This window comes from Trichechus manatus, unplaced genomic scaffold (assembly GCF_000243295.1).
Source record: "Trichechus manatus latirostris isolate Lorelei unplaced genomic scaffold, TriManLat1.0 scaffold00134, whole genome shotgun sequence".
Taxonomy (NCBI): Eukaryota; Metazoa; Chordata; class Mammalia; order Sirenia; family Trichechidae; genus Trichechus; species Trichechus manatus.
This window is the reverse complement of record NW_004444070.1, coordinates 6,290,893-6,304,236: the sequence shown is the minus strand read 5'-3', so window position 1 is coordinate 6,304,236 and position 13,344 is coordinate 6,290,893. Positions and strand designations below refer to the sequence as shown.

The window sequence follows — 13,344 nt, the reverse complement described above, 5'->3', positions numbered from 1 at the left end:
AGAAGAAACCATGAGCCTGAGAAGAAGAAGAGACCAAGAGTCCAAGAAGAAGAAACCATGAGCCTGAGAAGATGCAGAGACTAGGAGTCCAAGAAGAAGAAACCATGGGCCTGAGAAGAAGAAGAGACCAGGAGTCCAAGAAGAAGAAACCCTGAGCCTGAGAAGAAGAAGAGACCAGGAGTCCCAGAAGAAACCATGAGCCTGAGAAGAAGAAGAGACCAGGAGTCCAAGAAGAAACCATGAGCCTGAGAAGAAGAAGAGACCGTGAGTCCAAGAAGAAACCATGAGCCAGAGAAGATGAAGTGACCATGAGTCCAAGAAGAAGAAATCATGAGCCTGAGAAGAAGAAGAGACCAGAAGTCCCAGAAGAAACCATGGGCCTGAGAAGAAAAAGAGACTAGGAGTCCAAGAAGAGGAAACCATGAGCCTGAGAAGAAGAAGAGACCAAGAGTCCAAGAAGAAGAAACCATGAGCCTGAGAAGATGCAGAGACTAGGAGTCCCAGAAGAAACCATGGGCCTGAGAAGAAGAAGAGACCAGGAGTCCAAGAAGAAGAAACCCTGAGCCTGAGAAGAAGAGACTAGGAGTCCAAGAAGAAACCATGAGCCTGAGAAGAAGAAGAGACCAGGAGTCCAAGAAGAAGAAACCATGAGCCTGAGAAGAAGAAGAGACCGTGAGTCCAAGAAGAAGAAACCATGGGCCTGAGAAGAAGAGACTGTGATCCCAACAAGAAGAAGACTGTGATACCGAGAAGAAGAGAATGTGATCCCAACAAGAAGAAGAGACTGTGAGCCCAAGAAGACACTGTGAGCCCAAGAAGAAACCATGATCCCAACAAGAAGAGATTGTGATCCCAAGAAGTAACCATGGGCCCAAGAAGAAGAGACTGTGTGCCCAAGAAGAAGAGACTGTGCGCCCAAGAAGAAGAAGAGATCAGGAGCCCAAGAAGAAGGAGACCCACAGCTGGGCAAAGTCACGGAAGTCCAGGAGAGGAGCTTGGAGAGGAGGGAAAGCCAACGGATTGAAGGTCAAAAGGAGCTGGAGTAGATGGACTGATGTTGGCAGTGAACACGTCACGGTGGGGACATTTGGGTTTACAAGTAGAGTTTGTCAAAGGCAAGTTGCAAGGGATTGAGCAAGGATTGGACAAGGAAATGGAGCTAATGCACTTGGCAGAGAAGGAGTGCTGTTTTCTTTGGGCATGAAGCTGCGATCGTAGACATGATTTCAGTATAGAGATTAGGAAGGAATTCTGGCTCATGAGGATTATTAGGGCATAGTATGAACTCCTGTGATTTGAAGCATGTACTGATGAAGGTCAAAGACTACAGCCTTCAGTATGGATTACGCCTGAATGTGAAGAAAACGAAAATCCTCACAACTGGTCTGAAAAACTACATAATGATTAACGGAGACAAGACTGACATTGTGAATGATTTCCTTCTACTTGGATCGACAATCAGCGCCCATGGAATCAGCAGTCAAGAAATCAAAAGACACACTGCATTAGGCAAATCTGCTGCAAAAGGCCTTTTTAATGTGTTAAAAAGCAAAGGCGTTACTTTGAGGACTAAGGTGCATCTGAACCACGTCATGGTGTTCTCAATCGCCTCATATGCAGGAGAAAGCTGGACAATGAATAAGGAAGACAGAAGAAGAATTGACACCTTTGAATTGTGGTGCTGGCGAAGAATACTGAATATACCATGGACTGCCAGAAGAATGAACAAATCTGTCTTGGAAGCAGTACAACCAGAATGCTCCTTAGAAGCGAGGATGGTGAGACTACATCTCACGTACTTTCGACATGTTATCAGAAGGGATCAGTCCCTGAAGAAGGACATCATGCTCAGTAAGGTAGAGGGTCAGCGAAATAGAGGAAGACCTTCAACAAGGTGGAATGACACAGTGGCTGCAACAATGGGCTCAAGCATAACAATGATTGTGAGGATGGCGTAGGACCAGGCAGTGTTTCATCCTGTTGTACGTGGGGTTGCTATGAGTCGGAGCCGACTTGAGGGCACCTAACAACGACAACAGTATGAACTTCCAAGGGAGGCCTCGTTTTTCATCCTCTGGACATCTTGTTGTATTTAAACAGTTAAATATTTTCTTCCAGCTGTATGGTGATGCTGCCGTGAGATGCAGCCACCGGGTTTAGCAAGGGGGCCCACGCACAGGAGCTATATTTTAGCTTTTTCCAGAAATGAGTGGCAGAAGCTGAGGTTCCTCTGAGCTGCCAAGAATCTGACAAACAGCTCGCTGTCAATTGCTCGTTGTGAGTTTCTGGTTGCTTTGCAAAGACTTATTTTAGCTTTCAGAAGAAAATCTACTTATCCCAAAATAATCGAGGGCAGCGGGCTGCTATAAGGGGAATCATGGGCACATGGACCAATGGAGGGATGTGTGTGAGTCTGGGGCTTAGCAGGCTGGGCGCGAGCACACTTCCCAAATCACTTTAGAAAATACCAAAGGCTGCCCTGGCAGGGATCACCACAGAGGGTCCTGGACAGAGCAGGAGAGAAACGTAGAACAAAATTCAAATTCACAAGAAAGGACCAGACTTGATGGTCTGACACAGACTCGGGGAACTCCCAAGACTATGGCCCCTGGACATCTTGCTAACTCAGAACCGAAGTCACTCCTGAAGTCTACCTTTCAGACAAAGATTAGACAGGCCTAGAAAACAAACAATCACCCACGTGAGGAGCGTGCTTCTTAGTTCAATCAAGCATGTGAGACCAAATGGGCAACACCTGTGTGAAAACAAAGGTAAGAAGGCAGGAAGGGACAGGAAAGCTGGATGGACCGACATGGGGAACCCACGGCAGAAAGGGGGAGACTGCTGACACATTGCAGGGATTGCAACCAACATCACAAAACAATTTGTGTATAAATTTTTGAATTAGAAACTAATTTGCTCTATAAACTTTCACCTAAAGCAGAACAAAATTAACAAGAAAAAACCAAAGGCGCTAAATAGGATGGACTTTCACCCACCCACACATACATATCACACACCACACACATACACACACCACACACACACACATCACACACCACACACATACACTGCACACACATACACATGCCGCACACACATGCACATATCACACACCACACATACTACACACACACAGACACGTGCACACTGTCAAAAAGGAAAATTAATAACAGACATTTTACTTGGATTTTAAAGTTTTTCTTATCCACAAAACCAGATATTAACCCAGAAAGCGTGACCCAAACTGCAAAAGCACTAATTCGATTTCTACCAGAAGCTGCTCTACAGCAACGAAAATTTGTCTTTTCCTGCTACAAAAAGGAGCCCTGGTGGCACAGTGGTTAAGCACTCAGCTGCCAGCCAAAGTAACAGATTGGCACACAAAATATCAGTTACATCCTTTATTTTGCATGTCAATCTGTTATTTCGATAAAAGGTGACCTCAGGGGCTACTTTCAGTTCAAGGTTTAAAGGGTATCTCAGGGTGATAGTCTTGGGGAATCCTCTAGTCTCAACTGGTTCGGTGTCTGCAGTTTTTAAGACCTTGAGTTCTGTTCCACATTTTTCTTCTGTTCTATCTGGGTCCATCTATTGTGGCACTGATTAGAATTGTTGGTAGTGGTAGCCGGGCACCATCTAGTTTCTTCTGGTCTCAGGGTAGATGAGGCCATGGCTCACGGAGGCTATTAGTCCTGTAGACTAGTTTCTTCTCTGAAACTTTGGTTTCCTTCTTTCTCTTTTGCTCCAGATGAATTCAGACCAATAGTTTTCTCTTGTGCTGTACTCTTCTGCTGTCACAGTTTCAAATCATCTTAAAAACATAGTTTTAACCCTATTATCTAGTTTCCAAACTAGAGACACGCAGAGATCCACCCACATAGCAGCTTCTCCCTTCTTTTAGCTTCTTCATGCTTCCCTTCCTGACACCTTACTTCCGTCAAGTCTTCTGGCAGGTCGAATCAATGGCGATAGAGTCACAGTTGACAATACCTATATTCTGCAAGACCTGGAGACCAGTGTGATGTTATCTGAGGGAAATGAATGGTTCGAGTGGTTCTGAAGTACTCAGGCAAAAATATGTTATGGAAAGACCAGGATTAGAGGTAGAAACTGACAGAGGAGAAGTGAAAACACTTGCAAAGGAACCCACTTCAACACCTAAGAAGGGCGAATCTCTAGATGGAAGCCCAGCTGTGCGTGTTCCACCTTTGAGGGATTCAGCCTGAACACATACGAGGTTTGGAGGGAGGAGAAGAGAGGAGATGGGAGGAGAATAAATAAATAGTCAGCCAAGCAGAGAACCAGCGAGTGACACCAACCTCGTTCCCTCTCCAAATGTGGAAGAGGCCAAAGACAGAAGAGAGACCTGCCCCAATGCAACGAACTCAGAGATTTTCATGAAAAAAGGAAGCTAAACAGACATGCGTGTGCACGCACGCGCGCGCACGCGCGCGCACACACACACACACACACCCCACTGAAGAAAAAGTCTTCCCAGTTAAGGAATGAAGGAGCCCTGGTGGCGCAGTGGTTCAAGCATTTGACTGCTAATCCAAAGGCCAGCGGTTTGAAACCCCCAGTGGCTCTGCAGGAGAAAGATGTGGCAGTCTGCTTCCGTAGAGATGTACAGCCTTGGAAACCCTATGGGGTCGCCATGAGTTGGAATCAACTTGACGTCAGTGGGTTAGTTAAGAAATGAGGCAAAATAACTCGGTCATTGAGAAGCCACGGTGTGAAAGGGCTTTTGATAAACATTTTATTAGAAAAACCAAAAAACTACTCCCATCAAGTGGATTCCGACTCATGTCGACCCCATGAGACAGAGTAGAACTGTGCTCCATAGGATTTTCTTGGCTGTAATCTTTACAGGAGCAGACTGCCAGGTCTTTCTCCTGCGGAGCCATGGGTAGACTTGACTTTCCAACTTTTCAGTTAGCAGCTGAGCATGTTAACCATTTGCACCGTGCGGGGACTCCATAGATACATAGACATAGAGACTAGAGATATTTACACAAGACGAAAACCAGTTGCCATCACTCAACTTTGACTCACAGCGATGCCAGGTATGTCAGAGTAGAACTGTGCTCCACTGAGTTCTTTATTTTTTTCTTTTAATAATATTTTATTGTGTTTTCAGTCAAGTGTTACATAGCAGTTGAGGTTCCCATTCAACAACTTCTATCCAAGTTGTTGAGTGACGTTGATTACATTCTTCATGATGTGTGAACATTCTCAATATTTCTGTTCTGGTTGTTTCATTTTCCGTGGTTGATTTTTCAGAAGTAGATCACCAGGTCTTTCTTCTGAGGCACCTCTGGGTGGACTTGAACATTCAATCTTTTGGTGACCAGACAAGCATGTTGACTGTTTGCACCAACCAGGGAGTTCCCGTGATAAACATTACCAAAAACTAAACCAGACCCGCTGCTGTTGAGTTGACTCTAACTCAGAGCAACCCCATAGGGTTTCCAAGGCTGTAAATCGCTACAGAAGAAGACTGCCACATGTTTCTCCCATGGAGCCGCTGGTGGTTTTAAACTGCTGACTTTTCAGTTAGCAGTCAAGTGCTTTAACCACTGGGCCACTGGAGCCCCTTGTGATAAACATTTGTTGTTGTTAGGTGCCATTGAGTCAGTTCTGACTCATAGTAACCCTATGTACAACAGAACGAAACACTGCCCAGTCCTGGTCCACCCTCACAAGCATTGTTATGCTTGAGCCCATCGTTGCAGCCACTGTGTCAACCCGTCTTGTTGAGGGTCTTCCTCTTTTAAACACTTATAATATTGAGCTAAGACAACACAACTTGGAAAATTAGAGCAATAGTAAAAAATGGGAAAGCTTCTGTCTTAGTCATCTAGTGCTGCTATAACAGAAATACCACAAGTGGATGGTTTTAATGGAGTGAAATTTATTTCCTCACAGTCAAAGTAGACGAAAAGTCCAAATTCAGGGCATCAGCTCCAGGGGAAGGCTTTCTTTCTCTGTTGGCATCTGCAGCAATGTTCCCCTGGACTAGGAGCTTCTCTGCCCAGGGACCCCAGGTCCAAAGGACGTGCTCTGCTCCTGGCACTGCTTTCTTGGTGGTATGAGGTCCCCAACTCTCTGCTTGCTTCCCTTTCCTTTTATCTCTTGTAAGATAAAAGATGGTGCAGGCCACACCCCAGGGAAACTCCCTTTGCATTGGATCAGGGATGTGACCTTGGCAAGAGTGGTACAATCCCACCCTAATCCTTTTTAACATAAAATTACAATCACAAAATGGAGGACAACCACACAATACTAGGAATCATGGCCTAACCAAGTTGACACATATTTTTGGGGGGACACAATTCAATCCATGACAGCTTTCGTCTTGGTGATGTCACAAAACTCCAGGGGTGGGTAAGTCTGAAAGTGAGAGGAGTAACGATAAATGCCCAGTTCCCTCATCTCGCATGCTACGGAGTTAGGAGATGGTAAATTGAGACAGAGGTTTCAATGACCTTATCCATGTATATAAGGTTACCCACGAGGGAGCTGACGCATTCAAATTGTGGCGTTGGTGAAGAATATTCAGTATACCGTGAACCACCAGAAGAATGAATAAATCTGTCTTGGAAGACGTACAGCTAGAATGCTCCTTAGAAGCAAGGATGGCAAGACTACATCTCACCTACTTTGGACATGTTATCAAGAGGGACCAGTCCCTGGAGAAGGACATCATGCTTGGTAAAGTACAGGGTCAGCAAAAAAGAGGAAGACCCTCAACAAGATGGATTGACACAGTGGCAGCAACGATGGGCTCAACCATAACAACCATTGTGAGGATGGCACAAGTATAGCATTTAGGATTCACAACCCATATTATTGGGGACACAGTTCAATCCATAACCGACAGTTAATCCAAAATTCTGGAAGAGCTGATAATGATTTTAAATCGCCTCCTAAATGACTAGGAAGAAAGGCCTGGTGATTTACTTCTGAAAATTTCAACTTTCAAAGAAAATCCTATGGACCACAACAGAACATTGTCTGATATAGTGCTGGAAGATGAGCCCCTAGGTTGGAAGGCACTCGAATATACTGTGGCTACAACAGCGTACTCGAGCATACCAAGGATCGTGAAGATGTCACAAGACCAGGCAATGTTTGTTCTGTTGTCCACGGGGTTGCCGTGGAACCCATTTGATGGTAAGTAATAACAACAACCCCAGACCTACTGAATCAAAGCATTCAGACTCACCTCTTGATGTCCCCTGTTTGGGTTCCTTCTTTGAGCATTTATTAAGCACTTACTGTGTCTATCTACCTCTTCTCTGTCAGTTTACCGTACTATGGTGACTTGCGTGTTGCTGTGATGCTGGAAGCTATGCCACTAGTATTTCAAATACCAGCAGGATCACCCATGGTGGGTAGGTGTTAGTGGATATTACAGACTAAGACAGACTAGGAAGAAAGGCCTGGCGATCTACTTTTGAAAAGCAGCCCATGAAAACCCTGTGAATCAGAACAGAACATCATCTGACTGGCTTGCTTTGGACCCGCCATCAGGAGGGATCAACCACTGCAGGAGGACCTCAAGTTTGGTGAAGCGGAGGGCCAGCGGGGACGAGGGAGATCGTCGGCGAGATGGATTGTCACAATGTCTGAAACAATGGACTGAAACATACCAGCAATCGTGAAGACCGCACAGGACCAGGCAACATTTTGTTCTGTTATCCTTAAGGTCATCGTGAGTTGGCACAGACTTGACAACCCCTCATAACAACACTAGAGAAACAACTCCACAGGCACCTCACACTTCTGGTCAACCCATCTGGTGACCCTCTGAGATCTGAGGTTTCCTGTCCTCAGGGGGAACTGAAGCAGAGAAAATCATGGTGTGCAGAAACCGCCCCTCAGAGACTCCCTTCCAGAAGCTGGACCGAGCAAACAGCCTGTTTGCAACATCTTTCTTCTGTTCGTCATGAAAATATTTGTTCCTCTCCCATGCAATGGTACCATCTGCTGGCTCTGGTTTCTGAAGGAACACAGATGGCATATGTGAGCTTACTCTTCAGCCCCAGGCGTTCCCTAGGGGGATGAGCTGCACAGACAGGGGACTTGGAATTTCTCACGGCTCATCCTGCCAGCTCCCGCGATTAACAGACTAAGGCACTAGAGTGGCAGTGGTGGTTGGGTTGTAGCTTCCTCACCTTCCATGTGGGAGACCCGGGTTCAATTCCCGGCCAGTGCACCTCACGTGCAGCCACCCCCTGTCCGTCAGTGGAGGCTTGCGTGTTGCTGTGATGCTGAACAGGTTTCAGCAGAGCTTCCAGGCTAAGACAGACTAGGAAGAAAGGCCTGGTGATCTACTTCTGAAAATCAGCCCATGAAAACCCTATGGATCACAACACAACATTGTCTGATATAGTGCGACCCCATAGGACACAGTAGAACTGCCCCATAGGGTTTCCAAGGAGCGGCTGGTGGATTCAAACTGCCGACCCTTTGGTTAGCACCCGAGCTCTTAACCACTACACCACCAGGACTCCAAGTGTATACTACCCCTCTTAACCAGTATTTTTTTTTCAACATTGTTATACTTAGATGATGATTAGAAGAAATACAACCAGAATGCTCCTTAGAAGCGAGGATGGCATGACTTCGGCTCGCTTACTGGACATATCATCAGGAAAGACAAACTGCTGGAGAAGAAAATCCTGTTTGGTAAAGTGGAGGGTCAGTGAAAACGAGGGAGACCCTCCATGAGATGGATTGACACAATAGCCTCAACAGTGGGCTCCAACGCACCAACAATCGTGAGGAGGGTGCAGGACGAGGCAACGTTTTGAAGCTGCTGTACGTTATTGCCACGAGTCAGAGCCAACTTGATGGCAACTAACAAAATCAAATGCAACAAGACTTGGACTCACTTTGGACACATCATGAGGAAAGACCAATCGCTGGAGAAGGACATCACGTTTGGTAAAGTAGAGGGTCAGCGAAAACAAGAGAAACCCTCCATCAGATGGATTGACACGGTAGCTAAAACAATGGACTTAACATACCATCGATCATGAAGATGGCATAGGATCCGGGCAATGTTTCGTTCTGTTGCACATGGGGTCGCCATGAGTCAGAGCCAACTCCACAGCAACTAACAATCACAACACATCTACTGAGGTCATAAGCCATTTGGGGCCAGAATAACCCCATGACATAAGGAAAGGGGCATCAAGTGCCAGACTGGTCTTTCTCTCCATTAATCATGGCGGCCAGACTTGGATGACTCCTGTGATGTCTGTAAGGCAGATAAGCATGGCTGAGAATGCCAAGAGGAAACTCACTCTGGAGGCTTTCATATCCTATCACCCAGCATCCTGACACCAAGTGAACCCTGGACGTATAGCTGCCTCCTTTTTTCCAAGACCAGGGTATTTTTCAAGAAAGATAGAGAATGTAAAGTGTTCTTCCATCTTCCAAATGAGCATCTCAATCTTAACCATGTGGGAGAGTATTTATAGTTAGTGTTGTCGTTGTGGGGTGTCATCGAGTCAATTCCAACTCACAGTGACACCACGTAACAGGGTAGAACTGCCCCATAGGGTTTTGTTGTTGTTGTTGTTGAAAATATACACAGCAAAACATACACCAATTCAACCCTTTCTACATGTATAATACAGTGACGTTGATGACATTCTTCGAGTTGTGCAACCATTCTCATCTTCTTTTTCTGAGTTGTTGCTCCTCCATGCACGTAAACTCACTGCCCCTAAGATTCCTATCTAACCTTTTGAGTTGCTATTGTCAATCTGATCCCATATAGGTAGTTCTTAAAAGAGCACAACTTTCAAGGCAGACATTCTTTACTAGTTAAGCTACTGTTTGGTTTTAAGAAGATTTCAGCCATCTAAGACGAATCCATTGGTCCCAACCCACCTGGAGTAAAGTAGAATGAAGAATACCATAGACACAAGGAAAGTATTAGCCCAAGAGACAGAAATGGCCACATAAACAAGAGAGTGCATCAGCCTGAGACCAGAAGAACTAGATGGTGCCCAGCTACCACCAATGACCGCCCTGACAAGGAATGCAACAGAGAGTCTTTGACAGAGAAGAGTGGGGTGCAGAACTCAAATTCTAATAAAAAGATCAAACTTAATGGTTTGATTGAGACTGGAGGGACCCTGGAAGACATGGCCCCCAGACTCTCTGTTAGCCCAAAACTAAAATCATTCTGGGGGCCAACTCTTTAGACAAAGATTAGACTGGACTATGGGACATAAAATGATACTCGTGAAGAGTGTGCTTCTTAGCTCAAGTAGATACATGAGACTAAATGGGCAGCTTCTGTCCAGAGGCATAACAATAAAAAGAAGAAGAAGAAAAAAAGATCTCAGGAGATGTTTTTGGTTTAAGATTTAAAGATTATCTCAGGGCAGTAGTTTCAGGCCTTCATCCAATCTTCACGGCTCCAGAAAGTCTGGAGTCCATGAAAATTTGAAATTCTGTCCTGCATTTTCCCCCTCTTGATCAGGATTCTTCTATAGAATCTTTGACCAAAATGTTCAGTCATGGTACTGGATGGACACCACCCAGTTCTTCTGGTCTCATGGCAAAAGAAGCAGTTGTTCATGGAGGAAATTAGCCACACATTCCATTTCTTCCTCTTCCTGAGTTTCCTTCTTCCTCTGTTGCTCCAGGAGAATACAGACCAATTGTCGTGCCTCCCCACAGGGTTTTCTAGGCTGTGATCATTACGGGAGCAGATCGCCAGGTCTTTCCGCTGCAGAACCGCTGGGTGGGTTTGAACTGCCAACCTTTCAGTTAGCAGCAAAGTGCTTAACTGTTGCGCCACCAGGGCTAGCTGTCTAAATATAAGTGGGGCGCTTCTGTTACCTTCTCCCGCATTCTTTTTGACTTGTGCATTTACGTGTCTCTCTTCCCCCATCCATGTGTAGTGGAGGCAAATCGTTTGCGCTGGTGAAGTGAAGGTCGCCCACAGCCATCACAAAGTGCTGGATTCACTCAGCATCATCCTATATCCCACGGAAAGGTGATCAATACCCATCGGCCGCACGGCTCAGCTGCTGAGGGTGGTTAATGGACTGGAGGTGCCAGGGCTCACGTAGCCACGTCCCGTCAGGAGCCAGACAGCAGGATCTACAGGCAAATGTCAGACCCGGCAGCTCACAGTGGAGGAGGCTAAAATTAACCTTGGACCATTCAGAGAGAGAACTAATTGTGACTGCTAGGTTTCTGCCAGTGAAAGAGGGTCACTCTGCTCAGAACACACCATGCCCTGAACATCTGCCACGTCATTCCCCTAAATGGGCATTTATTTAGCCCTTTCTATGTGCAAGGCACAAGGAGCCCTAGTGGCGCAGTGGTTAACCACTCAGCTGCGAACCGAAAGGTCAGCAGTTTGAACCCAGCAGCCACTCCAAGGGAGAAAGGTGTGGCAATCTGCTTCTGTAAAAATTTAATGTTATTGCTGTTGTTAGGTGACATTGAGTCAGTTCCGACTCATAGTGACCTCACGTACAATAGAAGGAAACACTGCCCAGTCCTGCGCCATCCTCACAATCGCTGCTGTGTTTGAAACCATTGTATAGCCACTGTGTCAATCCATCTCGTTGAGGGTCTTCCTCTTTTTCGCTGACCCTCTGCTTTACCAAGCTTGATGTCCTTCTCCATGGACTGATCCCTCCTGACAACATGTCCAAAGTACATGAGACAAAGTCTCGCCATCCTTGCTTCTAAGGAGATTCCAGCCGTACTTTTTCCAAGACAAACTTGTTCATTCTTCTGGCAGTCCATGGTATATTCAATATTCTTCACCAACCAGAATTCAAAGGAGTCAATTCTTCTTCGGTCTTCCTTATTCATTGTCCAGTTTTCACATGCATATGAGGCAACTGAAAATACCATGGCTTGGGTCAGGCGCACCTTAGTCGTCCATTTTGTAAGTTAGTTGATACCTTGTAGTAAATTCCCCTTATGTTAGCCATTTGTGAGATATGGTACAAATGGTTAACACACTCAGTTGCCAACTGAAAGGCTGGGGGTTCGAGTCCACCCAGAGACTGGTGATCTACTTCTGAAAAGTCAGCCACTGAAAACTCTATGGAGCACAGTTCTATTCTGACACACTTGGGGGCGCTGAATGGGAGTCAGCTCGACAGCAACTGGCTTGTTTACTCCAGCTCAAATGGACGCTGCTCTGGACATGCTTCCTGCCTGTGTTATGTTTTCATCTCTCTGTAACAGGCAACGGTAATGCAGGTCATTGATTGGAGACTTTGATAGAACCAAACAGAGCCCCAGCAGAAGGTCTCAACCCTACATGGGAATTTCGCCCTGAAACCCCACTCTGAAAGGAAGTTGAACAAAGGACATGAGTGAACATCTCACGATGTTGTTGTCGGGCTGCTGCTTTCGTTTCTGAAATGTAAGCCCATGAATGATGATTTGCATTCTGTTACACGAGAAATCCCAGTTTTCCTACCAGAATATCAAATGTTATTGATCCAAGAAAACTACAGTTGGAGAGAAAGTATTTCAGCTACTTTACCCAAAAAACCCAAACCCGTTGCCGTCGAGTCGATACGATTCCGACTCATAGCGACCCTATAGGACTGAGTAGAACTGCCCCCTAGGGTTTCCAAGAAGCAGCTGGTGGATTCAACCTGCTGACCTTTTGGTTAGCAGCCAAGTTCTTAACCACTGCAACACGAAAGTTCTACAGTAACTTTAGGACCCTATGAATTGACTGAGTGGGGGCAGTGGTGGTTCAGTGGTAGAATTCTCACCTTCCACGCGGGAGACCCAGGTTCGATTCCTGGCCAGTGCACCTCAAGCGCAGCCACCTTCCATCTGTCAGTGAAGGCTTGCCTGTTGCTGTGATGCTGAGCAGGTTTTAGCAGAGCTTCCAGATTAAGATGGACTAGGAAGAAAGGCCTGGTGATCTACTTCTGACGATCAGTCCATGAAAACTTCATGGATCACAACGGTCTTATCCGAAACCCATCATGGGGATGGTGCAGGACCGGGTAGCATTTTGTTCCATTGTCCGTGGGGGTGCTGTGAGTTGGGGCTGGCCCAATGGCACCTAACGACAAACGCAACAATATCAAACAAATACACTCCCAGTTTTTCCATGAGACTACAAAATGTTATTTGTCTAAGAAAACCAAGGTTGGAGATAAGTTCAGTAATTTTAAGACCCTAGGAATTGACGGAATAGCCCTGGTGTTGCAATGGTTAAGCCCTCGGCTGCTAACCAGAAGGTCGGCAGTTTGAATCCACCAGCCGCTCCTTGGAAACACCATGCGGCAGTTCTACTGTGTCCTATAGAGTCGCTATGAGTCAGAATCA

At 45.9% G+C, this 13,344-nt stretch overlaps 1 non-coding gene across 1 annotated transcript; it reads left to right on the top strand.

Moving 5' to 3' along the window:
* Positions 1-12,749: 12,749 nt before the first annotated feature.
* TRNAG-UCC (transfer RNA glycine (anticodon UCC)) lies at positions 12,750-12,820 on the top strand. Its single transcript has one exon. It is a non-coding gene; the product is annotated as a tRNA-Gly (tRNA).
* Positions 12,821-13,344: the final 524 nt, after the last annotated feature.